The sequence below is a fragment of the Sturnus vulgaris genome, chromosome 13, assembly GCF_052056855.1.
Source record: "Sturnus vulgaris isolate bStuVul1 chromosome 13, bStuVul1.hap1, whole genome shotgun sequence".
Lineage (NCBI taxonomy): Eukaryota > Metazoa > Chordata > Aves > Passeriformes > Sturnidae > Sturnus > Sturnus vulgaris.
This window is the reverse complement of record NC_142255.1, coordinates 12,016,108-12,043,292: the sequence shown is the minus strand read 5'-3', so window position 1 is coordinate 12,043,292 and position 27,185 is coordinate 12,016,108. Positions and strand designations below refer to the sequence as shown.

Sequence of the window (27,185 nt, the reverse complement as noted above, 5' to 3'; positions counted from 1 at the left end):
CTCTTTATCACTTCCTAAAGATTAAGTGAAGACACATAAAATGTATTTCAAGAATGAATATGGTGAACCTGATGTATGCCATGGGATCCCCTGCTACACAAAATTGCTTGGAAGTTCTTTTATGTGCAAAGCATCCTTAAAATGGGAGGAGATTTACCTGGAAAGTGCATACCCCTATAAAGGTACTGCATCACTAGGAGGATTCTGCACTTGTTTCCAGTCCAGGCACAACTGAGTATTCTGGTATTCTCACTGCCACCAGGTCTTTACTTTTCTTGGAGCAGAGATCCCAACTAAACCAAATTCAGACCCCCTCTCTTGCTCCACTTCTCAGCAGAGACACTCACAAGTCAAAAAAAAAACCAAAAGAGGCCTATCAAAAGTTTGCATGGAGTGTGTATTTCCTGATAAAAAAAAAGTAATTGGCATTACTGGTAAGATTTAGGTCTTACCAAGGACAGCCAGCACCTCAAAATCAAAAGATAATTATCTAGCAAATAACATTGCACTGGATACCAAACAAGAAAAGAAAAAAAAAAAAAAAACAAATAAAAGGGAAAATGGAAAGTCTTTCAAAATATGTAACACCATTACCTTAAAACCTTCTTTGCTGTGTAGGAGTTGACTGTGGATTGTACTTTGAGGAATACCCTGGGATTCACGGCTCATTCATCTTTTGTTGCCCTGCACTGTACCTGAGAAGAGGAATGTTTGATTTGCAATGCCTTCACTGGAGATCATCCATCTGCATGCACTGCTGCCACACAGCTCTTCCCAGCTCTTCACACCAAACTGCTTTTCCCATGCACTACATCTCCATTTCACCAATAATTTCTCAAAATTTCTATTAAAAAGCACACACCATGCACCAAGCAGACAGATTGCAATTAAGCTAGTGGGTACAGATAGGGGCAATAAGCAACTAATGAGAGAAAGTATCCAGGAACCAGGTTTCATATTTTCCCCTGAAATAAGAAGATATGTGTTAAAAACAAAACATATAAACCATTAGTGAAATACACTTTATTACTGCCCATTTATCTCTTTATGAGTAACTGTTTGAGGAGATAGAAATACCACAATATTTAGGCACATTTTCTTCCTTGGCACAGGTGGCTGCTGGAAAATAATCAAGTCATGAAATGCTCCAAGTTCTGCTTTCTGGTGGTTTAATCCTTTAATTTTTCCCTTACTCGTTATAGATGCTTTTAAAACAAATGAATCTAACAATTTTGAACAAACATGCATCTATGAAACAAACTGCAGAGCTGGCTCAAATAAGCCTCTCCAATTATCCCTATGAAATTAGTTGTTGAATTTCTCATCATCTTTAAAATACATTTTTCTCTGAAAAGATGCAGCTCCCTACTTAAAGGCAGGAAGGCAGTTCTTGGAAACTCTGATTTTTGTTGGTGTACACGTAGACAAAGCCAGCAGAGCAACCTAAACCTGGCAATCTCTCTGCTTCTTTCTGAGCAATTTTGGGATGAGGACAAACAGTGGGAAAGGCAGATGGCAAAAGTGCAGCATATCAGCAAAGGTAGAGCTGAGCAGAGGCACATGCCTCACTAGTGACACACCAAACCAGCAGAACCTTGTCACAAATAGATGTCACCTAAACATTTTGTGATCAGAGGTGGGACAATGCTCTTCTGGAAGCTCACAACTATTCGTGAGCAGGGAAGTGTGGAGTTCAGGCCCAAGTGCAGAATCATTGCTTGGAAAAGAAGCTGTAAACTCCCTTCAAGTTGTTCAAGCTTCTTCCAACTGCCAAATTCTACTGAAGGTTTGACAAGGAGATGCTTTCCAATGTTGTCACTATCAGACACCAACTTCCTTTATGCTTAAATAGGGTGGTGATGAGCAAGCTACAAAAATCTGAGAAAGGATTAGATGGGCCAGTCTTGCATGACTAGTCACAAAATTTCCTTTAATTCAGTGCCAAAACCAATAGAATCTGAGGACCAATGCAGTCAGGAATATCACAAGAAATTACATTTTCAGAAGGAAAAGAGAGCTACTACTTCATATTAAAAATGAACATAGACAAAAAAAGAAGCTTTGCAACAATATTTCCTAAAAGAGCACCTAAGACTGCAGACCCATTTGCTTTTAATGATTTCATCTTTTTGATCCTCTGGGACTTCCAGACATATTGACAAACTAAACTGGTCTAACTACTCTGGCATCTTGGCATGTAATCATTTAAAACAGAGACACTTCCTAACTTGTGCAAAATTGAAACATTTGTTTGAGAATAATTAGTGCCTTAGCCCAACAATGCTTGGCAGATTTTTCTCATTAGTTGAGAAAAATGATTGAGGCAGGCAGACAAGCAAGCAGACTTTGTCAGGCATTCTGTGAAAATAATTTGGACCACACACTTGGCTGCAGAGCCAGATAACGTATGTCATTCTTTGCCATCTTAACAGGTAGGATTAAAAGAAAAATACAAGAAACAACCATCTGGCACATGAAAACTGAATTGAGAGGACTTTTCTCATCTTCTAGTGCAGCTCTTCCATGTTCTCTGTGCAAGCCACAGTGATCAAGTCATCCAGTGTTAGGCCCCAGCAAATCACGTATTTTCTTTTCTATTTCCTATTGTACAGTCAGAACCAGAGCTGAAAATATTCATTGTGAGTCACAGGCTGTGCAGGTCCCAGAACAATATTTGCAGAGTATTCATGCTGGGATAGCCAACTGTGCTTTCCTTCTCCAGGGATGTTTTAACGTGCAGAGCATGTTCAAGGCAAACTGGGATCAAGGAAATATCAAATCACCACATGTTTTAGGAGGCTGTACAACTTCCAGACATGTTTCCTTTCTGAGGTCCTTCCAGAAATCAGACTACTAGCAAACAAAGACAAAGCTCAAGGTGCCAGATAATTTAACTCTACCAAACCAAATTTCACAAGATTCATTCTATAAATGTAACTATTTGTTATTTCAAGTTAAACATCCTTGCATCAATGCAATTAAATTAGGCACAGGATATAGATAAAAGCTTTTTGTCATCCAGATATATCAAGAACTTCTAAAGTGTATTTTATACTATTTCAGTAAGAAAGCAAATTTCTGGTTTTAACATGAATTTACAAAACAGATCAGCTGGTCAAACCATCAGATATAAAGTGATATAGTGCAATTCATAAATGTCAAATTGTGAAATAATTACATTTGCTAGCAACATTTACATATTTCCCATGTCTGCTTGCAGCCTTTAAGTAGCCATTTGGCCTATTATGCTTAGATAACCACCTGGAACTCCTTCCTGGGAAAGTTCCCAAGTCTAGACACTAAAAATCACATATGTTTCCAATTATAAGAAACTATTACTATAAGGCCGACATAAATCTCCTACATCAACAATCAGTTGCCAATTATATCACATTCCACAATATGCCTTCTTGCTATAACTAATTTATGGAATGCTTAGCCTAGAAAAAAATCAATAAAATTAGAAGAAAAGGAGAAGTAAAAATATCAGACTTTGACATCAGGGTGAACATTTGAACCCAAACGTTAGTTTTATATGGAAAAAAAGCTGCAATGAACAGGATCAACAGAACTATAAATTGTACAATATAAAAAGCTTGGTTGTGCAGGAGGTGTTGGCTGTTACCCACAGTATCCATCACGCAACAAGATTCTTTAAAAAACATTTAACAAAAAATGGGTGGGTTTTTGTCCTGCTATGTCACACATCCTCTACATAAGAGGCCAGAATTACAGTCAGGCTTTTTTGAACAATGCAACAAAATCCAGTGAGATCTGTTCTGCTTTCTGTCAAGCACTTTTAAATACTTTTACCATGGTTGTAAACAGCAACTACCAAAATCAACTGATTTTTAGGAAACTCTAGAAAACAAAGATGATTCAAAATGTGACTAGTGGGAAAACAGCTTTTACCAAAAGCAAACTGCATGCAGGAAAATGACATTTTATACATAATATATACACATCTAGAGATATCACATTTTACAAGACTACTAAAAACACTTGTAATTCACCTGAAGTATTAGAGCATTTTCCCTTTGTTTCCCACTGAGTGGATTGATTCATCTGCTTTCTATCACCAAGCAGTATCACTTTCATTTTTATGGGTATCACTATATTAATTTTAGCACCATTGAATTCTTCATGAGGAATTGTGATTTGTTTTCAGAAGAAAAAGTGTCGTTTCAGTTTTAAATTGTGAATTTGTTCTGAAAATGGAATTTCCCTCAGTTTACCAAGGGGTAAATCATCTAGTAATAAAAGAATTGAAGTCTTAGTTTCCAGGACTATGACTTCTGAAGATTACAGCCTCTCTTTCCAGGCAAATCAATCCACCTTTTCAGATTATATGTTATCAAATATATTTGTTTGTTTTGTTGGCAGTATCTTATTTAGAAAGCATTAAATGCAAGCAACAAAAAACTCTGCTCTTTTTCTACTTGCCCTTGTTTTGTTCTGACTAGTGTTTAAAGTTGATCAAGATTTTTTTGTAGTCTATCAATTTTGAAAGGAAAATGTCAGGTCCTGTCCAGATTTTGTCACAACAATATTAATTTCAGCATATTAATTAAGTCCAACTTAGATTTGATCTAAACAGGAACAAGAACTTCAAGTCTCTCCTTTGCTATATTCCGACTATTCTGGTCCAAACTTCTGTAAGATATTCTACTATAAAATCCCTTTGCACAAGTAACCAATATGCAAGAATGGAAAAATTGGTCTACCTACATAAACCATTGAGGACAACCTTTCGAAATCTAAATCACACTAATCCCATGTTCCTCTAAACCCCTGCTGCTGCAATACCTCAGCATCTCCTGTTGTCAGCACTTCCACAAAAATAATAGAACAAGCAGAACAGAACTCTACAAAGTTGTCTTCCGAAATTACCAGAGAAGAGTTTAATATGTGATTGCATTTATTTAAGTTCAACAAATTCCTGACATTCTGATGACTGTAAACCATTCCAGAGAAAATTATACTTGTCAAATTGCTAAAAGTATTTCTTTCCCTAAATACCATAAATTGCAATGAAAGTTGGTCAGAATCTTAATTTCAGCAACAGTTGAGAATCAGAAATACTTTTGATAGATGGAAAATATGGAACATTAAGGCTGAAGTTGTTCTCCTTCACACTCATTAGAAATTGTTCCCTGGAATACAGGAGTCACCTCAATAACATGTTTCACTAGGAATTATCTGGCATGAGACTTAAATTTATAATAACACAATGGATATTATCTTCCTTTATAGGATTTTCCACAAGTTAATATATTCAGTAAAGCAATAGTGTGGAAAAAAAAAGGGGAATTTTGGGACAGGATTTTCAAGGTCAGTTTTTTTTCCTCAGTATTTGAGGTCTTTAAATCTTCAAAGCACGAAGATGTCAGCACATACATTCCATTTCAGAGGTCCATCAGTAGTAAAATATGGAGAGTAGTTATCACCTTTCACACCTCAGAAGTGATCTACATTCCAAACAATTCTGAGCAGCTCACGTGTTGATGAGACTTCAATAACAAAGCACTTCGGTACATTGTGCAGCCATTAATTTAGGAACAGTGCACATTCAATTTTGTCCTTCATTCTTCCTCTTGAAATGGAATTATCATCTGGGTTAAAGTATCTGGTCATATAAACAGCTCATTCGAGGTTTAGCAAAAAAAAAACCCGAAAAACTTAGAAAACCATAGATGCAAATGAGTTGTTTCAAACAAATTAAAGTTTTCCCCAAACAAAGGATGGTTTCAAAACCCAAAATTTCTTAGTATTATTGTCAGATTAAACTCAATATAATTACAAAACAAACAATTATCAGAATGCTAATTTAATGGAGAGCACATTAATGAATCTCTTTTCTTATTTCTTAATGTTTCACCTTATAACACCAAGTTACATTACTGCTTACCTTCCAGCAATTCCTGAAAACAACATTGTGTGAGGCAGAGGAACTTTGAGGTGTTTTTAACGATATCTTCAAAGAGTAAAAACTTGGCACAGTACTGAAAAAGAAAAGTCATGCTTAACCTGAAAAAAAAAAATTGGATTAAGATTAATCATTTCAAAGCAAAACACACTTGCTTTTTATGTTTTAAGAACTTCATATACTGGATAGTTTTGCATTAATGGCCTCACTTCTGTGAACAACTTAAAACTTTATACATTTTAAGTCACTCCAGCTGACCTTTTTCAGATTTGTGTTCTAAAGGAAACCCCCTAAACATCCAAGAAAGTGCCTCTTTTCTGAGAAGTGGCCTAGTATTTCAGAATTATTTTTTCCATACATATATAGGGCTTAGTACTAATACAAAATCACTAATGGCTAAACCTCATTAACTTCCAGTTAAATAGAGACTTCCCACCTACCTAGGTTACTTTTGAAAGTATACAGCTATCCAAAATACAGGTCAATAATTGCATTTTCAATAATGGTTTTGACCATATTTCATACATTCCTATGGAAACTAGATATTTTACCTGGTTAGATCCTTCTGAAAATCCTAGAAGGTGCCTGCAAGTGGGAATTTTAATCCTGATCCTTCCTATCCATGAGTGCTTGACTTTACATGCATTAGTCTTTGAGCACCATTACTCATTTTTTATCATTTAAACTTTTAAGTCTGCAGTAGAGATGTGTGCATATACTGTATTACAGCTGTACTAAATAGGTGCAGTTGATTATTTTTTAATAATATGAAGAATTAGGTTATGACATAAAAATAAAGCAGCAAAATCTCAAAAACTTTCATTGACTTGACAGAAAGAAGTGCAGTTGGGAGACTGGGAGAAGGTGGTTGTTTTGATTTTCCAAACCCACAGAAATGCAATATTTAGTAGCAGCATGTGACAATTGCATTGGCAGCATTTCCAGAAACCAGGGATGTGCCCATGCCCCACCCACTGTGCCAAACAAGACACTCAGCACTCCAACACCAGGTGGGGAAAAAGGACATCAAGACAGGGAGAAATAAGGATTGATCCTCTGCCCACTGCAGGCAGCGAGGATTTTATCACTGCATTACAAGTAATAGAACCATTAATTGGGTTACCTGCAAGACAGAGCTGAGAGCTCTTAAAAAGAAAGGTAGGAAAAAATAAAAAACAGCACTGATGTGTCAGTAACCATAATACAATCAGGGATAATTTGTGACCTAATTGAGAAACAGAGGCAGGGACATAAATTTCCCCAGTGCTGCATGAAACATTAGATGCACACCCTAATAAAGATGATGAGATTTGTGTCTCTAATTTGGCCTGAAGTGCACAAACTGTCCTATGCTCAAATATTTCTGCAAGTATATTTTTCAAGTTCTCAGCAAAGGAAGGAGTGCAGATTATGTGGCTTGGGATGAAATGAGGCATTCATCAATAAATACAACAGCAGTAACAAGCAAAGAAATTAGCCCGGATAGGGCATAACTAGCAAATAAAAAAAATAAAAAAAAAAAAAAAAAAAAAAAAAAAAAAAAAAAAGAGAGAAAAAGGCAGAGGAGGTGATGCTGAGGTGATGCACAGTTAACAGGAGACAAAATGAATGATAAATAGGGAAAGGCACAGACTGTGAAAAAGGAAAGTGTCACTCACCAGTAGTGACACACTAACACACATTGCCAGGATGGATGGACTGGGGCATCAGACAAGGCACAAGGAGCAGCTGCATGTGTTTGTTACTGACAGACAGACAGACCTGAGAGACATCAAATACTCATTACATCCCAGTGTAAACAGGGGTGGACAGATGACTGATTCCTAAAATAAAGCTATGGTCTACTAGAAGAAACTGAGTGCTGTAGGAACTTTGGCTCATAGTTGCAGATGATGTTTTAATCTAAGAAATAATAAAGCATCCTAAATTCTCAATGAGAAAGAAATTGCCTTCTAACCTTTTCAGAAATCAAGCTGGGGAAGCAAGAAGATATTTACATTTCTGGTTAAACATAAATCCCTCAAGTTGAAAGTGCTAGTGAAACAGGGAGAAGCTCATTTTTCCTAGAGCTATATCCTGACTGAAGAAAAACACATCGCATTTACTTCAGAGATCTGCCTTCACCAAGCAAGGAAAACAAACAAAATCCTACTTTTTGCAAGAAAGTAAAATTCTAATAAAAAGCATTAAGCCAAACTCTTCTAGTTTTCCAGATTCTCAAGTAAACCTCCACATGCTGGCTACTAAAACTCACCTGAGGCAATCCTGTGTCTCTTCTGCAATGCTCAGCAAGCCAGTGGAGCACTTAATGAAAGACAGGATGCCAGTGTTTGTAGGGCACTGTAAGGAACATTGAAAAAAGGAAAAAGGGAAAATCACAGAGAAAAATTGGATTTTGCTAAGTTTAACTCTGATATCAAACCGAAACTTACGAATTTTAATTACCAATGAGAAGCACAAATCTGAGAGAACAGCAGCAAATGATTTTTACAGCTTAGTGTGCCTTACAATGCCCTTTTCAATTGTTTTCATTGCAGTGAGGAAAATCCCACAGGCTCCAATGGAGGACAGGTTCACCTCTCAGGTTTACTATAAATAGGAAAAAAACCCAAAACTGTTACAAACACCCAATAGTCTGAGAAAGAAGACAAAGAGCAGGAGTACAAATTGATAAGCCAAGTTGAAAAACCTCCCAGAACAACGCAGCAGCTTTCACCTCTCCACTTCCAGAAATGTCTCAGTCATCCTACCTTCCACCTCAGGAGCCTGCCACTTCCACTAGATCACACAGACACAGAGGACGTGCTTTGTGTTATTCACAACACTCAGATTACAAAGTTCCTGGGAAGAGACATGGGCACCAAAATCTGAGAGATCCCTGGGAGCCTTGGGTGCTGACTGCAGCAGATCCCTGCACAGAACACTCAGCACTGGCACATGAGCTAAATGGGGTGGAAAAGCAAATGGCACGAAGCAAAGGAGCCCACTCAGATGTGCTGTGTCAGGAGAAGGCTCGGACAGATGTGAGCTCAGGCAGCTCTGAGGCAGCACTGCAAACATCTGTCAGGCACAATGGGCTCGACTCACTGGTGGGAGGCAGCTCCTTTAAACTGTTCCAACAGCAAAAAAGAGTTCCCAGACGAGCTTTGACTTTCTAGGAGAATTCCCCAAGGCTGGAGAAGTCACCACATGGTATTTCATAGAATTAGATCAGCAATTTGCTAGTCCTTGTATGGCAATTGGGACAGCAGGGTATGGAAAGAGCAAACACTTCAGTATGTGGACAATACCTCAAACAGCTAGAAATACATTAAACCAGCTTTTATTTGGCTCTATTCTTACACCAGGAGAAGACTTGGCCTGTATTTATGTACAAGATGGTTTACAGAGTTTTTTTCCTTCTAAACTTGTATGGGATAGGGAGTCTGAACTGGAGATCAAACAAATAGTAAAGCAGCACCCTTTAGATAGGATGCACCATTATTCACAAGAAGTTGTGAACATTTTGAAGCTCAGGATGTGCCTGGTAAGAATTCTAGACATCTGGTTCTGTCTGAGTCCAACATCACTGGGGTCTGAGCCACTGGGATTTTCACAAAGCAGCTGCAAAATATTGCCTGGCTGCCCTCCAGCTACTGAGACTCTGAGGACTGTGTCTGGCAGGACAGATCAGGCAATGTGTCTTCACAAAAATGTGCTGTAATTATGAGAAATCACTCACAAGGTAACAGCATGAGAGAAACAGGGGCAGACATGCAGGACAGTGAGTTTCAGGACCATATGAAGACATTAATCAGCATAAGGAATGAGCTTCAGGGTCAGTACAGACAAAATACCAAAGCAGCCGGATCATAGCAGGAAGAGAGTAATTTCAGCTGATATCATGAACTGGGGAACAGCTCTCAGGGGCTTGTAATCACTGAGGATGGGGGAACAGCTCCTGATATCAGCCATTACACACATCCCTGCAGATGAAGAGCTCCTCATCTCACATGCTCCTGTTTTAGGGATGCATGAGAATAAACTGTGGCAAACATTATAATAATCCATCTCACTTTTGAGCACACTTGAAAGGCCAGTAAAACTAAAATTGAAAATAAATAATCTAGAAAAGCCAATCTTACCTTAAATTTTACCTGCCAAACCTTTGTCAAAACCTAATATATCCACCAACATCAGTATAATCTTTGGTATTAAAAATGCTTCTGCAATTTTAATTACTAACATTTGAAAAAACAGTGACAAGGAACTAGACAGCTTAATTTACTCATGAATGCAAATAGTGGGCAGCAACATGAAGGAATTTATCTCAAGCTTAATCCTAGGGAAAATATTTGTATGAAGAAAAAAAACCCATAAATCTTAAATTACTGATATTTACTAGTGAGGCATACCAATTTAAAAATGGTTAAAGAAATGCTGAAAAACATCTTGACTACTATGAAGAATTCAAAGCAGCTTTTTCAAAGATTAGCTCAAATATAAATTTCAATTTTAAACAATTGGCTGAAAAACTACACTAGAAAAAATCTATAAAAGCTAAACTGCTTTGTCAGCCATGATGTGAAACTAAAGCATGAAGGTGGCTCCTGGCTTCATCTAAGGGGGAAGGTTAGAAAATTAATGTCCAGCTGTCACAGGGACAGCAGAGACAGCTGGGGCACAAGCCCCTACTCATCTGTTGAAGGCAGGACTGCCAGGAGAGAAAAACACCCTGGGCACCAAAGTCCCCAGACCCCAATAGTGCCAATCTGCCACAGATGTGGGATTTTTGAAAACAGAGGCAAGAGTATTTGCTGTGAGGACCAGCAGATGAATATAAAATTGAGAATTAATACTGCCCACTCACATTTGTTTTAAAAATCACTAAATGACCCACTGCATGAGCAGGTTTGCATACTCAGCTCCATTTAATTTCATGTTTCCATGTCTGTTCTTTTATCATTGTTGCTAATTACATGCTTGAGCATATTCCTGCCAGCATAATGTTTCTGCTCATCTCCTTTTGGCCACGGACTGTTGCAGTAAATTCCATTCCTTTTCTTGGGGATTCCTCCATTGACTAAAGATTCCTTCTGTCTCATCCTAGACAGACAGACAGGCTTCCTCCAGACCTTGGAACAAATAGGGAAAGTGGGATGGTGAACAAACAGGACCACTTGCAACAGCAGCAGAAGAAAACTTCTTGACAAGATGATCTCACTACATTTAGGGGGAAAATGTTTCTAAAAAGCAGGAAACCAATTTCTGCTTAAATGAGCCTTGGCAGAAGCCTTCCATGAGAGATGTTTCAGGAATGCAGACCCTCTGAAAGGTGAGCACTGCACTCACCAGGGCCTATTGATTTCTTGCTAGAGCCTCAGTTCTGCAGAAACCAACATTTCCTCAAAATAACAATGCTAAAAAATAGATCATTTTGTGGAGGATTTAGACTTGGCCAAACCCTGCAACACCTGTCTGGTTGGAATACTGAATGTTTATTGTTTGGGGTTTTTTCCAATAACACGCAATGCAAGCATTTTCTCAGCATATCGAATATGTGCTATTTCCATGTGTCCCTTTGTTTCAATGAAAATACAAAATAGATTAAAATAAAGCAGAAATATAATTTCCTATGTCATTTGGATATTCTGATCCTTGCTACTTACTGCAACAGTAAGGACAGATGTTCCAATTATCTGGGGGGACCCTTTTTGTGTGTGGGTTTTATTTTGTGCGAAGTTTTAGGTTCTGAGGGCTTTGTTTGCTTGTTATTAAACATTTTTTGTCCTAAAAACTGATCTGGTTGGTTCCCTGTGGCAGCAGGGTACAGCACAAGACAGAACTATCTCTGTTAATCACATGGTACTACTGCTGTTCAATCACGTTGTAGGATGCAGACAAGAAATGTCATTAACAATCCTCAGAGTCAGTTTATCAAAGAACCTCTTAATCGAACATACATTAAACATCAGCTCCTGAACATACGTTTCTACTAATTTCAACCTAATTGGAATCATAATGCAAATCCTCTACCTTGTCACAAGCTGCAGAGAAGTAGATTTGATTAACCAAAAACACCACAGAAGAAGAATATATAAAAATGGACCCTGCTCTGCCCAGAGCTCTGTGTTGGCAACTCCCTGCTGAAGATACCAAGTGCTGTAATTACCTGATGAAAATATTTGACTCGATGGACCATTCCTCCAAGTTTTCACATATAACTGGGTGGACAGTTTCCAGGTAGCTGGAATCAGGATTAAAGTAAATTGGAATATCTTCATCTGATATGGTCATATTGCAGTTTTATTTGGGTTTTTTTCTGATTTAGTGTGGATCAAGTGCAGCGCACATCAAGGTCACTTCATACAATTGGAATTAAAAGGAAATATTTTAGAATGTTGTAGTGGTAGTAAAAATTGAACACTGATCCATAATTCATTTAAGTAAAAGTTATTTCAGAAATAAAACCATGTTTAAAATCTCAACCTAATTACAAAAATAATGAATTAAACGTATGAAATATGTTTGGAATTTCTCAAGGGTTTAATATTTCTTAGACTCTATGTGAACAACCTCATTGGAAAATATTGCATATAACATGTTAAAAGTGGCTGGAAAATCAGTCAAATATATCTAATCACAGAATAACATCAAACTCAATTTACCCTTTGTGCAAATAAGTATAAAGGAAAAGACACCTGAACAGTGTCATTTAACATTGTGATCTATTGCAAAAGTGAGAGGCCAATAAAAATCAGACCTACATTAATTAATAATAAATAACAATGGGCAGGAGCTGGCCTATCAAGATGCACCTCAGAAAAATCCACACCAGCCCAAACCAGAGCATTCTCAGTTCCTTCTCCTGTACTGATGTGTGAGCACTGGGAGCCAGCCCTGCAGACACAGTGACCTGCAGCAGCACCAACCCCCTGCCACCCTCCACGGCTGACAAAGCCTCCTGAAGGACAAGATTCCAGCAATAATATGGAATTTCCAGGCACATGTTCAAAAGCTTCCATGCTGCTGGTGTTGATTTGTGATTTTAATGCCTGAGAGTTATTGCAAATCATTGCATTTCTGACTTGTGCTTATTTATGGACAACTCCAAATCAATGAAAATCTTAGAAAGTTACACTGGCTGCTGTCTGAAAAAGTAGGAATAAAGTACATTTTATGGTGTACTAATAACTATGATCCAGTGGTTAATCACTTACAACACAATCACAAGCAGAGCCACTGCTTTCCAGTATACTTGCCAAAGAAACTGTTAATAATAGGCTGTTTCACTATGCCCTCTGTTTAAACCATTGCTGCAAGGCAGAAGGAAGCTTTTAATTTTTTTTTTCTCTTCACAAATTATAAAATCTGCAAATTATTAGAGTGCAAATTAACAAGTTTCTACTGTGTCTAGTTTATGTATATTTAAATCCTACTTTATTGGCTCTTAATTAAATACATATAAGGAACCTCAGTTTGAAATACCACCACACTCTCCTAATCCCTTCATTGTTTTCTCTACACAGTCATTTTCTGATTCCCATTTAAAATTATTTTCTTTGCAAGCATTTTAAAATTAGCTTTTATTATTTCTACTTTCTAATTGCAAGCACTCTAAGATATTAATTTATTCTGATAGAGCCTCCTTCTTTGAAAGTACTGGTTCTAAACACATGAGAACTAAGGTGAAAGGCGTAAAGACCTTACTATAAACCATTAAACAAACTTGCATCAAAAGCAGAAAAGAAGTCAGATGAGAAGGGAGTTGATCCACTTTGTTTGGACAAGGGAATGAGTTTCTTAGGTATAAAGATGATTTTCAAAGCAGTGATAAACTATATGTATAATTTAGTTCAACAGATTCAACAGATACCTTTGGCTGAAGAAAAACGATGAAGTGAAAGGCTCAGAAATGTCACGGTCATTATTTCTGAAACACTTGCATTCTTTCAGGCCAGACTGACAAACAGATGTTGGCTTTCCTACACCCTGCCCTGATTGCCCAGGCACTCCAAGGACAGCAGGGCTATAGTCTGTGCCAGGATGCACACCCTGCTATTTCTTCTCTTGCTGATGATTTACTTGGCGTGGCAACACTTAAATCACCAGAGGCAGAACCAGGGATGGACACACATCATTCCCTTCCTCATTGGAACTGTCCCTTCAGATCTTCTAGGAGCTGCTCTTGGACATCATTTCCCAAACAAATAACATGCTTTTGCCAACCCATTTGTTTTGTCCAAAATGGAGCTCCTCCAGCAGCTATAAAGGGGTTTAATGTCCAGGCAGGGGAAGGGAGTAGCAGGAACAAAAATATTTTCACTCAGCTGAGCTGCAACTGCAGGAGGATGTTTGAGGATGCTCACCTGCAGCTTTGGTACCAGTGCAGAAATCAGCATCTGAGGGAGTGTGCTCAGAGACCCAAACTCCATTTGCAGGCCTTGTCCTGCTGGATGCACACTTCTATTTTCTGAAATAACAACAGCTAAGTTTGGCAAATCTGTACGTCACAACTCTTCTTTTCTTGCATTTCGTGGAACTGTTTGTTAAGCTGGAGAAGATAAGTTATTTCATGAATAAAAGCATTCTTCTATTCCTAAATTATCTATAAACAGACTGATTTTTATAAACTCATGGATTATTCATGCATAAAAATCCTGTATTCAAATATATTACTGCCTACAGTCTGTTTGTTTACTACATGCTGCTCTTACAGCTTCAACTATTTATGTCATGCTCGATTGTAAATCACATGGTATTGTTTCTGATCCAGAGCTGGATGAATGGAAATGTTATAAAGGAAAAGAAAAATGAGAGACTTTACAATGAAGATGAAGCATTTTCGGAAGCCACCTTTCAGAGAAACCATACACTTAGAGTCTCATATGTGTAAATATAACTCAAGAGAAGATTAAGGTAGGAGAAAAAAATCCTCAATCATTCAGGCAGCATAACGTTGAAAATTTTGCAGTATTCATGTAAGTCCAACAATTTTACTTCTATATTACAGGGAACGCATATGCTGAAGGAAATACAGTAACACCTAGGTCCCTGGAGCTCAAATTTAAATCCTTTACACACAAAAAATCTAAAATGGAGACTGAAATGAGGAAACTGCAATCTGTTCTTGGTTTGCAGAAGCTTCTGTTCAATTCATTTACAGAACAACAAATCTTCTGCACTACAGCATTAATGAGAATAGATACAAAAAGCTTTCAAACTTAAACAAAGAAATGGCTGCTACTTTAGGGTATTTTCAAGCATTTCCCAGAGATTAACTCATGAGGCAGATGCTCGAATACCAGCACACAATACTTTAATTTAGTTCAGCATCTCTGCAGGCAGTGGCTTCTCCATTACTGCTGGCTCCCAGAACACAAGAGAATGTTATTGCAGGGCACTTTTAGATTAAAATCCCCAAATAAGCTGTTAGACTTTACACACATCAATTTTTAGTAAATACAATAAGGCAGATTTAATTGGTTTTACTTTCATTTTATAACAAATGTTACTATCTATTACATAAGAAAGCTATTTTTAAACATGAAAAGCAATTCTATAAGTGGTAAAATACGGGCAGAGAGTTATTATGCAGGAATGCCAGCAAGTGCATAGCTAAAGTTGTTTACTCAATGCCAAATAATCATCTTTGGAAGTTGAAATAATAAACTTAAATAATTTGAAATTAAGTCTTGCAAGAAATGGAGGACTTATTGAAGCAGTAGGGAAAATTGGAAAAAAAAACCCCCACCAGATAAAATGAGCCCACGTAACAAATATTAACATGATGACAATGAATGTTTTATCTAAAAGAGTGAGGATGAATAATGCCTGGCTAATAATGACTGGCCTGATCTGCAAAGTTCAGAATGGAAAGCAGCTTCATGGAAACTCAGGTGTTTGAACACATGGTCTCAGTTTGAACCCCAGTTAAGCCTAAAAAAAATATTTACAAGCTGGTCTTCTGTTGATTTTCTGTGAACAACACTTCAGAGTTATGAATTTCTACAGTTAGAAAGGATGTCTGACAATGCAGAAGAGCGAACATGGAGAACATTAAATCTTATTTACAGCTGTGCAATTATTCAAGACTATTTTCCAGTTTTATCCTGTTGCACTGCTAATGCTCAATACAGTGTTTATTTGTAACAATACCCACACATCCACATATAAAAATACTTCAGTTCAAAGCCACAAGCACTTTAGCTAAGGAAGAAGGTCTGTACCTCTGAGTGACCTGTCCTTTTCCCCAGAGGACCAAACAACACACCAGCAGATATATGTATTGAGCTGCCAGGCTGCATTTCTGTCAGAAAAATTTTAACCTTTGCTGAGCAAAGCAACTGACAGTGAAGTCAGTTACAATTTCTGGGAACATTATCAAGAAAGGTATTAATTAAAAAAACACAAAACAACAAAAACCAGTCAACCAAAAAAACCAAAAACCTCTGGTAAAAGAAAAAACATATTAAAACTATATATATTTATACATATATTTATTTATCAACATCTTTTTCCAGAAGGTTTTCAAGCTTTCTGGGAGGACTGCTCCTCAGGTCCAGAAAGAGCATGTAAATGACAGGACTGAAAATCTGAGCTTTTACTTCCGTAAAGAAGTTTCCATAAAGTCCTGTTTCACCTAATTATAGACTTCAAGCCCAACGTGGAACAAATTAACATAGCTCTGTAACTTATTGGAGAGCTGACCTTCCACTGACCTAGCAGAGTAATAGAGTGAAGTTTTCTGCACTCAGATAGCCATAAAAACGGGTTAAATTCAGAATGTTTCATTCACCTGAGTCTATTCCGTATCTGAAATCCTGACAATATTTTTTTTATTGTTCATCTCCTGAGGGGCAGCATAACTCTTGCTCTCTGACTTCTGTGTCTCTGGCACATGCCTCTCCCCACCCAAATGGGTTTCCTCCTCCTTCTGCTTCTTGCAGAGCTTACAGAGATGTCTGTGCACACTCTTCCTCCCTCTTTGGCAGTTCTGCTGGTTCTAATTTCCATAGCAGGAAACTCACCTTGCTAATAAATCAAAGAGCAATGGAAGAGGTGACTCATCACCTTCCTGTAAGTGGTTAAAATAAAAATGGACTACGGTCATTTCTGTGGTTTCCACTCTTTTCCTTAAGCTCTACTCCCCCCACTCCCATGCTGTAGATTTTATCTCCCTGAGTTATTTTCAGCTTTTAGTGCAACATATTAAATCTCCTCTGCTCGACTTTGTCATGTCATTTGATCCTGCTTTCCCCTCTTATGTGCAGCCTTCATTGGTATTCTGTGTCATTAAAGTCTCTTCCTTTATTACTCTCTCACCAGGGGTCATATCATGGAAGGGAATATCACCTGGAATATCCCTCTTTTTTTCTGATTACCAGATGTGGAAGTTTTATGCAATAAAACCCAAGCATCTCCAATACATAGTGAATTTTCTGCCAGCCTTATGGCAGCACTACATATGTCTCCAAATGTGAGCCTACCACCTCCAAAATGCACTTTGATCACAAGAATCCATAGCAAGCAATGTATTACCTGTGGGCACATATACAGGCTATGTCCAAACCTTCCCACAGCTCCAGGAGGAGAACTGGTTCTGGTCCCATTACAGGAATAGGATGGCAGCAGCCACCCCTTGAGGGCATTCTGAAAAGGTTGAACAGAAAAATAGCTCTGGAAAGAGAAATGTATTTAGGAAAAAAAAAAATAAAAAACTTCAAGCTTTAAAACAGAAAGCAAATTTTTTCTCTTTTAAATACCACAAACCAGCAGATTTCACAAACTGTCTTGATCCTGTATTGACAATACAGACCCCTGAGCTGCTTCACTATTTAATGGCTCCAAATTCTCTCAGAGTTAAGCTTTGCTACTACAATACCATCTGCTAGTGTAGATATGCCACACGAATTCCTCAGGAAATTAGCAGAGCTGCTTCCAAGCACAAAGCTCTGTGCTGGAGGATTCCCATGCAGAGTGCTCTGAACTTGCCTAATGCACTTTCTCATGGTCAGGCTCTGACAAGGAGCTTCATTAGCTCATTCCAGAATCTAGATCCTGTGTTAAAGCATAACCAAACAAAACTCCAGCATATAAAAGAAAGCTTACAACAGCACAGTGAAGATTTTCTGCTTGTTTGCTTTTACTGAACTGAGATCAGTATTTTGAAGTTGAAGCACGATGTGCACGAAAGCCAAGCCAGGCAGAAGAGACGTTCTTAACAACAGAAGGTATGGGCCAATCCTTAATTCTTCCTGGCTCTGCCTTCCAGGAAAGTGAAATGTATCTGTCCAGCCAAGGTTTCAGCCTCTCCATGCTCAGTTTAGCCAGGACACTGCTGCCCATAGCTGTTTCCAAACCAAGTACAACTGCACTGCACACCGTGGGCTCCAGGGACACCGGGGTCTCCAGGGGACAGCACAAAGCTCAGCCCTGGAACTGAACCAGCAGCCACGGGACTGACTCGTGTCCCCAAAGCCAGGACACACAAAACATCATGAAAATGTACCCGTGCCCTTCCTCACACAATGCCAGCTCCCTTCAGCTGGAGATCTGTCTCTCTTGCTCCATCCAGGTCCTCTTTGCTTTGGAGATTTAGCGAGCCCTCTAACATTTCTTTGATTTGGATATTTAAAAGAATCATTTAGCTTTCCTTTCCATCTTCCTAGATTTGCATGGTTTATATTTTTTATCTTTTCCACTTGATTAACCAGGTGAAAAATCAATAACAGTATTTTATGATAGTTGCAGGGGAGCCCTCTGTTGTGCTAAGCTGCTATTTTAGGAACTAGAGCAGTTTGTAGCTTGGCAAGCTGCTCTTTCTGCCTTTGCCCTCCCTTTTGCTTTGGACACAACACAGAAATCTTTCTGTGCCTCTGCATGGTGAAAATTGATATAAAACAGCTTTGGTCATTTTTATATACTTTTTTTTTTCCTGCTAAGAAAGTTAATACCATGGAAAAAACTGGTCAGGAGGATCAAATGTTTATGCAGGACGTCATGCTGCTTTGGTGTGCCAGCTCTCCAAGAGTCTATAAGGAAACCAGCCAGACAGGCTCTGAAGCCTGCACCCTGACCCCAGTGACCTTTTAATTTTTCAAAGTTTATCTAGCCCCATCCCAGCAGTACTTGCATTGAAACCAATCCTTTTGCTCCTGGATTTTTGGCAGAAGGTGACTTCCTTCATATGGAAAAGTGTTTAATACCAATTTAATGGTCTGTCTAGCCACTGTAAGCCCCCAACCCCCTCCCTGAGTCTCCCACTGGCAAGAGACTGTGAAATAATATGCTTGAAATAGCCCTAATTCTTCTCCTCAGTGTGATAGTTGCTTTTCTAATAAGCAATTTTTTGAAAAAGCCATAGAGGAGAAACTATTAGCTACAGAGTTGAATGACATTTTTAATAAATTCCTTTGCATGTATATAAAATTTAAATTTTTTTCATTTAAAAAAATTTGTTTTTTCATTATTTCTTCTCTTGTACATTTGCACAGTCAGGAAAGGGCCCCAGAAGAACTCAAAATGTTTCCATTTAGACTTTCTAGCACCAGAACAGAAAATCACATTTATGCAAATCCACTTCTATGCCAAAAAAAAAAAAAAAAAAAAAAAAAAAAGAAAAATCAGAGTTACAAATTTATCTTGGTCATAAAAAGAAAGACCTTGGCATAATGCCAACAAAAAATCCTAACAAAGAGGGAAATAAAATTAATTTGGGAGATGCCATAATTTGCCTAAAGCAATGCATTTGTTGCTGGAAGAAATGCCTTGGTTCAAAGGAAGCTGCAATTGTGCTTTGAAACAAGGAAAGGTCTGAAACTAAACTTTACAGCAGGGTTGCTGTGTCAGGGGACAAAGTGCAGGCTCATACCTCCCCCAGGCAGCGTCAGGATGGGGAGATGCAGCAAGTTGGATTGGGATGAGCTTCAGCATCCTTTTAGCCAAGGCATCACACTGGGACAAGCCACCCTTCTGCACTTTGGGGATGCAGGAACCAAAGCTGCTCTAACACTGAGTTCAATTGCTTTCTGGCCTTCAAAAAGCCACCCAGCCCCCAGCTGTACACCCCTTCAGGGGAGATAGCTGTGAAAATCAGCAACATCCTGTGCCTAAAGAAATGTCAGAGAAGTCCCTCAGAATAAATGTGAAGGTGCTGTCTGCAGTCTCCCATGTGGATTCCCACTTGATTTTCCAGGAAGAGGGAGGTACATTTAGATAGGAACAATGAACAAACCCCCATAGTTTAGTGGCAATAAGCTGCCCTGTCTTGTGCTGAAATGCTGCAGGGCAACATTTTGGCTGTGGCTGTGAGGGATTTGATGACTTGTGTTGCTGCATGGTCATCTCCCTTATCTCTTTGGAGCAACACAACACATAGGAACCTATGGAAGGAAGAATGAAAACGTTCATATGGATTCTATTTATAAAATTCTTTAAGTTAGAATTTTCTTGAGTGAATAACAAACCTAACCGAAAATCTAGAGTGACTGCTGTTTTTTCTCTTTTTAGAAACATGAGTACATTCCAATAATTTCAAAAACCAGAGAATCTGGCACTGCCAGATAAATAGGGGAAGTACTGAGAAGGATAAGACACAAAGGTTTGCAATTCCCATCATCCCCAATACTGACACTCCACAAACATCTATGGCATCATCCTGCAGCTGAAAAATTCCCATCTCATTAACAAGACCAAAGAATTGCACTCCAAAACATGATTTTATGTCATTTCTTCACCTCTTTGGGAGTGGTCAAGGAGAAGTACCATATCAGCCTGCTACACAGCAGCCCCAGGGCTGATGTCCAGCCCACTGGGCTTGAGTCTGAGCCCCAGTTTCGTACTGAAGCCCAGTGACCAAAATAATGGTTGTTTTCTTTCATGTGGCTGCCAGAGACAAACATTTTCAGAAGCAGAGAAATGAGAGAGACAGGAGAGGGAGAACATCAAGAGACACAAAGTTCAGATGAAGATTTCCTGGACTTCTTGATGTCTCCATGGGACCTGTTCTGCACAGACCTTCCAGTCTTCACTCTAAGATCCACTGCTGTCTCATGGTCTAGAGCTTTCAAGCAGTGCCATCACCTCCCTTTCAGGAAGGACTTCAGATTTTATTTCTTTGGCATCAAACAATATGCTCATCCCTAATTCCTTTTCTAAATACCACTTGGTGGCACAGCCTTGGAATTATGTCAGTCTCAATACACCATATGTGCTGTTAAACTGAGCACAGCTCCCCACACAGCTCTGTAACCACAAAGAATCTAAAGAGATGAGCAAGGCACCTTTTCCAGAAAATAGCTCCAAATGACCAAAGAAAATAAAAGTTTCTTCAGAAAAATGAAGGTTATGATACACCATGATGATACAAGTTTGGATATCCAAGATTATGAAAACACCCAATCAACTCCAATTGTGCCATTGGTTTGTGGTTTTTTTGCAATTTCTCTAAATTCATCACATTGGGTAACTAATGAAATAGGGGGAAGGGTTATGCTTAAGTGTGGTTTGGAAGTTTACAGAGAATGTATGTAGTGAGGTATTCTGTGTTTGTTTAATACTTCTGAGCTGGGGTTATGGTATTATGCAATCATAACTACTCTGCTTGCTTCTTTGAGCTCCTACAATTTAACTTCAAATAGTTCAGCTGTATAGTTTCCCCCTCTCCCAACCTTTCACTGTGAAGTGCTTTTTTCTTACCCCCAGAGATCAAAGAGATGTTTTTGTGGTTTGCTGTTCCATCCACATTCCTCCTCCCTCCTCTCTTCCTTCCTTCCTCTGCCCTCCCTGCAGCACATCACCCAGCAGCCCCAGGCATTAATCACTCACACCAGCCTCGTTCAGATGAGCTCATGGAGCCAATATCCTGCTCTGGACATTACCCTGGGCTTCAACAGCTCCCTGGCTCTCACTTGCAGTGCACTGTGCAATGAATTCACAACTAGCTTCACAATTCCTGTCTGGCTGTTTGTCTAATTTTAAGGTCTGATTTTGATTCCGAGTCAAATCAAGTACATTTGAGTATTTGATAGAGACTAGGAGTCTAGAAGGTAAATGATAATTTAGGGAAAAGTCTCCAGATTGCTGTTTTCCTGGACTTTGCTGCCACCTCATTCCCACAGTGCCTCGACAGAGCTAAAGTTACACATTTGATAGGAACAGGGCAACAGCTTCATTTTCCAAACCAGAGAATCTGGACCAGCTGAGGAATAAAAGGCCAGACTTCATTTTACAGGACATCAAATATAAAATCCACTTCTCAGAGCAGACTATCCTCCCATTAGGTTAACTTAACCTAAGTTTTACCAAACACTAAAATAAATGAGCTACAGCTATTTTTCCTGGCATGATACTGAGTAATGGTCAACTGAGAGCTTGGATCAAGACCAGCTACAGCAGACCATGACAGATCTCACCTATTGCTTATTTCTTTTTATCCCATCACACTAAGCATGCTTGCACATTATTAGAAGTTTCCAACAAAACAGGTTTGCACATTTAGAGATTTCCTCACAAGCATTTGGTTTTCATGCATTAATATACAGACACCTCCTGCACTGTTTTGCCTATGAGGTCATGCAGTCAAAAAGTAACTCATAGTCAAAGCAAAACCTGCACTGATATTTTTCTTCCTTTTCAGGCAGGTTGAATGATTTTTTCAAACGCATAATTAATTATTACTTGTAAACCATTCCATAAATAATCCTTGTGCATGGTGCATTGCAGCATTTAATATTCAAAGTCCCAGCTATTCTGGCTGGACTCTCAGGTGTGTGGTGTGTTATGGGCTTCCCCAGAGGAGAAGCAGAACCTTCATCTCCATTGTGATTATTCACAACTATATATTTCAAATTTACTGTCACAAATACATCTGTTATATAACACTGTTGATATTGTTGTCAAAGTAAACAGCCCTGTCAAGACCTTCCCTTGTATTTACTTATACAAAATAAATTCGGAGAAAGGAAACAAAGGAACAGAGTTAAATAGAGTCAACAGTTAAAAACACATATTGTAAATCTCAGAATATTGTTTTTCTGCTTTGCAATAAAAATACCAAAAAATACAGTGTGTATGAAGCCAAGGATAAATAACTCAAAATATTATGAATAAATCAGCAACTGAGTGTGTATAAACATCACCTCTCAATCCGTGTGGAGAATGCATGAGGCATATTGAGAATGCACAGTCACTTCCATAGGAAGTCCCTCAATTCCTGCTTCAGGACTTTTCATTCTACAGCCCATGTGGATGGCATTGTCCTGCTCTTCAGCTTGCCTGAAATTGTTTACAGTATATTATTACTTCACTACTAATAAAGGACACAGTGCAAGAACTCTGCCAAACAGTATTTTTGGTAAGGCAGAATAGGCCTTAATTCCAAGCACAAAAACAAAAGGAAAAGAAAATAACTGTCAAGGGACAGGGTTATTTTCCCAAAGGAACATCTATTCCTAACACATCTCATGAAAATACATACAATAAACCATAAGTTCAAAACAGAAACTGTATTCAAACACTGCCCAACAGAAGTCCACAATCCCTGGAAAACTTCTTTTAAATCCCCAGCAACCCATAGGCTCGAAGAGAACCATTTCCTCTGTATACAGTGCAGCTCTTCAGAAGTGCAGCCATTTGGCAGTGAGTTTGCAAAGCCACAAAAGGATGGGAATTAGCCATGTCAGCATCTTCCCTAGCTGCAGAATGCAGCTCAATCCGCCACCCTGCCAAAACTCAGTTGTAAAAGGCAGCTTGACAGCCCAGAGGAAGGTAATCCTGGCCAGCTGTTTCCAGCTGAAGCCAACCACATCAGCAGCACACAGCAAGCACCAACATGCAGCAGCTAAAAAGCTACCTGGGAAGTGGGGCAGATGAAGTCTGATTCCAGGATCAGTGGAGTGCCTTGGGGATGCTGACAGTGTTTAGCTCACTTCAGCCAGCTGATCCAACAGAGGCTGCAGTAATGTGCCAGCCCCACGTGGCTGCAGGAGCTCAGGACCAGGAATGGGAAATTCTCATCAATCCACCACCCTCGGACACTGCAGAAAAATTCTAGCTTTTTGCAAAACTGCTAGCCAGAGTATCAGAGCCTAAACACATCTCACACCTTGATTAAAAACCAGATTTAATTATTTGGTTGGCAAAAAAGCAGGGTTTTTCCCTTCAGTGTCTTAGCTACTGCCTGCCCACACGTGCTCTGAGGCTTGTGAGAGAAGTTCTGACTGAGGCACAACAATTCACCAATAATTCACACCATGTTCAATTAAACTCAGGGGGCAGCTGAGACCAAACAACCTGTCTTGTCTTTCCAGTGCTTTTGCTGATGGTAACTTTAGAGATGTCAGATCTGTTCTTACTTGTTCATCTTAACTTCCTCCTTCACACATACTGAAACAACAAAAGAGTTCTCTAACACATGTGCAGAAATGATGAAGGCTTACAGTTGTCATCTAAATATTTTTATTGAAGTGATAATTAACTGTTTCTAAGAGTTTGGCGTCACTACAAAGATAGCAAGTCAGAATAAGGGTATTAAGTTTCCTCTGTTATCAATCAGTAATTTCTGTCCTAATGCTGCAAAATGTGCCTTTGAGGCACCCTCTCCTCCTGCTGCTGTTCTGCTCAAGGGAAAATGTGATGACTTTTTTTACTCTATACTCCATTACACCACACAGCTTAAGCTACGTGCTCCTGCTATACTAAATGCACCATTCTACTCATCTACGCAGATAACTAAATTTAATTACATTAATAATTGTTGTGGTTTAGTACATTGCCAAAATTTACCTCCTAGCTTGTTAGACCTACAATTTAATTAGTAGCAGTGAATTTTAAATGAACGATATTATCTAAACAATTATTTAAGGGGGTTTGTTGTTGTTTCTGCACCACCTAAACAAAATAAAATAAGTTACTTTCCTCATTGTACTAGTCAGAAGTGAACCTGGAGCCGAGTCACTTGTGGCATAAGGAAGAGATTCCTTTGGATCCACTGACATCAGTTTTGAGCCACAATACAGTAATTTCTTGAAGTTCCAGCATTCCTCCAAGTTTGGTTTTATGTGATTTGCAGTAAATCCACAATGGTCCTCATACCTCCGACAAGGTCCTGGGCTGAACCTCTATTTCCAATATTCACACCTTGAGGTTTTGTTTCTGATACATAACAGACAGAAGCCTCTGTCAGGTTCTTTCCACCCTGACACAAGGAACTCCAAATCTCCTTCATTCATTTGAATCCAAACTAATCCTCTTTATCTCAGACAATGAGATGATAATGCATGTTTGTCATTCTCTTGTAATCAACACAAGCTTAAGAAAACTCTGATTTTAGCCAGTTGTTAATCACTATTAATTCCTCTACATTTATTTTAACTATATTATCCATATTCCATGAATATCACCCATAAATTTCAACCACTAGGAAAAAAAGTCACCATAAAAACCTTAAAAACAAAATAAACACCAAACCCCCAATGTTTCTTAATCTCATCAGTCCCCCAGGTGAGTACTTTGTTGCTATTGTTCATGAGGTGAGTTATTTGTGGGGGTTTTTGGTTGGTTGGCTGGTTTTGGGTTGGTTTTTTTGTTTGTTTTTTTGAGGGGGTGGGAAAGGGATGCTTCTATTGCAGCTTACAGGTCTATGAATTACTTACATCACACCTTTAAGGCTAAAAGATATCTCTTCGATATATTTACTCATCATCCTTAAGGTGCTAAATCATGCTTATGAATGTTTTCAGTTTTGCAGAGTGAATGGTCTGTAGAATCAATAAAGCAGTCCACCACAAAGCCTAATTAACTCTCTCTCTTAACTGCACTTAGAACAACATCCATGCTTGAGAAAAATGAAACTAAATAAATTGGCCTCAAACATTTACATCAAAATACAGAAGAGCAGTGAGTTACAGTAAAGTGCAGAAAGAGTCTTCTGGATAAAGAAAAGAAATAGATTACAAATTATACAGTACACATAGAACGGAAGTATATTGGAAAAGACATAAATGTTACAAAAGCAGCTATGGAGCACCCCACCAGTGTGTGCAGGTGACATGTGCCTGAGCCAGAGAGGTGATGTCTCTCCTGTAACTGAGCTCCTTTGATTCCTGCAGTGACAACTCAGTTTGTTCCCCAAAGTGAGACTTCAGGAGTAATAAGAAGCAGCAAAACAAATGTCCTTTGCCAGCAGAACAGTGGTGATTTTCTCACTCTGCCAACATCACATTAGCTAATATTACTCCAAGTGGCTTTTCAGTTCTTCATTGGCATTACTATATGCCTGACAATAGAAAAAGAGCAGAGAACAAAGCCTGAAGCTGCTATGTTTGCCAAGTCATCTTACTCAAGCCAAAAGAAGGAATGCTCCCCAAACTAACATCTTGCTCTGCTACAGTTTCAAGTGGTCTGTCATTTCTGGGGGCATTTTGAATAATATATGCAACTTGCACCATGGCTGCTGGAGAGCATTGCTCCTGTGCTTTTTGCATGATATCTCACTGTAACCCATGCAACAAAGCTGCCTGGATTGCTAAATTCAACTATGACAAGGATATCAAACATCTGGATGATGCAGACCTGGCAGAGGGTTGACACCTTTCACATTTCAAGAAAATGACCTGCAGTTTTATGTGCTTTCTGATGGCCACAACCTGATTGCTGAAGACAGAAGTACACCATCACCCACCATGCCTCACCAGTTGTGATTACAAGAGGATTACATTACTCAAGGAGAATTTCCTCAGATTAAGAACATGATATATTGCTCAATTACAAGAGAAAACAGTCTCCCCATTTTTTATGTTTGAATTCAACAATTCATTTCTTAGTAGTGAACATTAAATAATAATGATGAACATCTGAGATTCCACAGAAATCCCATTTTCAGGAACAAATCTCAATTGGCTTTGAAATCAGTCTTTCAAAATCTCAAAATTTCTATCTCAAAAGTTGGACAATGAAGTACTACTAGATTTTCTAAACTTTTTTTTGGGGGGTTTTGATGGCATTGATAAATAAATGCATCTCATTGATCTCACAGTGTAAACAAAAGGTTCATTAATAAAATAAGTCTCAAATCAAAACATACCAGGAGTATCCTCCTTATAAAATTAAAACAACACAGACTGTATACTTCTACTGGTTATGAAAACAATGGTAACTGAGTAACAAAAAAAAAAAGACTGAAATGTGTCTGAAAAAATTACACGTTAGACTCTGTAATCTATTTGAGCTGAAAACGTGCAAAAATAATTAGAATTTATTTGAGCTGAAACTTGCATAA

At 38.5% G+C, this 27,185-nt stretch overlaps 1 long non-coding RNA gene across 1 annotated transcript in view; it reads right to left on the bottom strand.

Moving 5' to 3' along the window:
• Positions 1-592: 592 nt before the first annotated feature.
• Positions 593-27,185, bottom strand: part of LOC148222245 (uncharacterized) — a 233,191-nt gene continuing 206,598 nt past the window's right edge. The window contains exons 7-10 of the long non-coding RNA XR_015806529.1: positions 8,359-8,515; positions 8,181-8,266; positions 5,909-6,027; positions 593-695 (exon numbers count right to left, since the gene is read on the bottom strand). This is a non-coding gene — a long non-coding RNA (uncharacterized LOC148222245). The remainder of the gene's footprint in view (positions 696-5,908; positions 6,028-8,180; positions 8,267-8,358; positions 8,516-27,185) is intronic.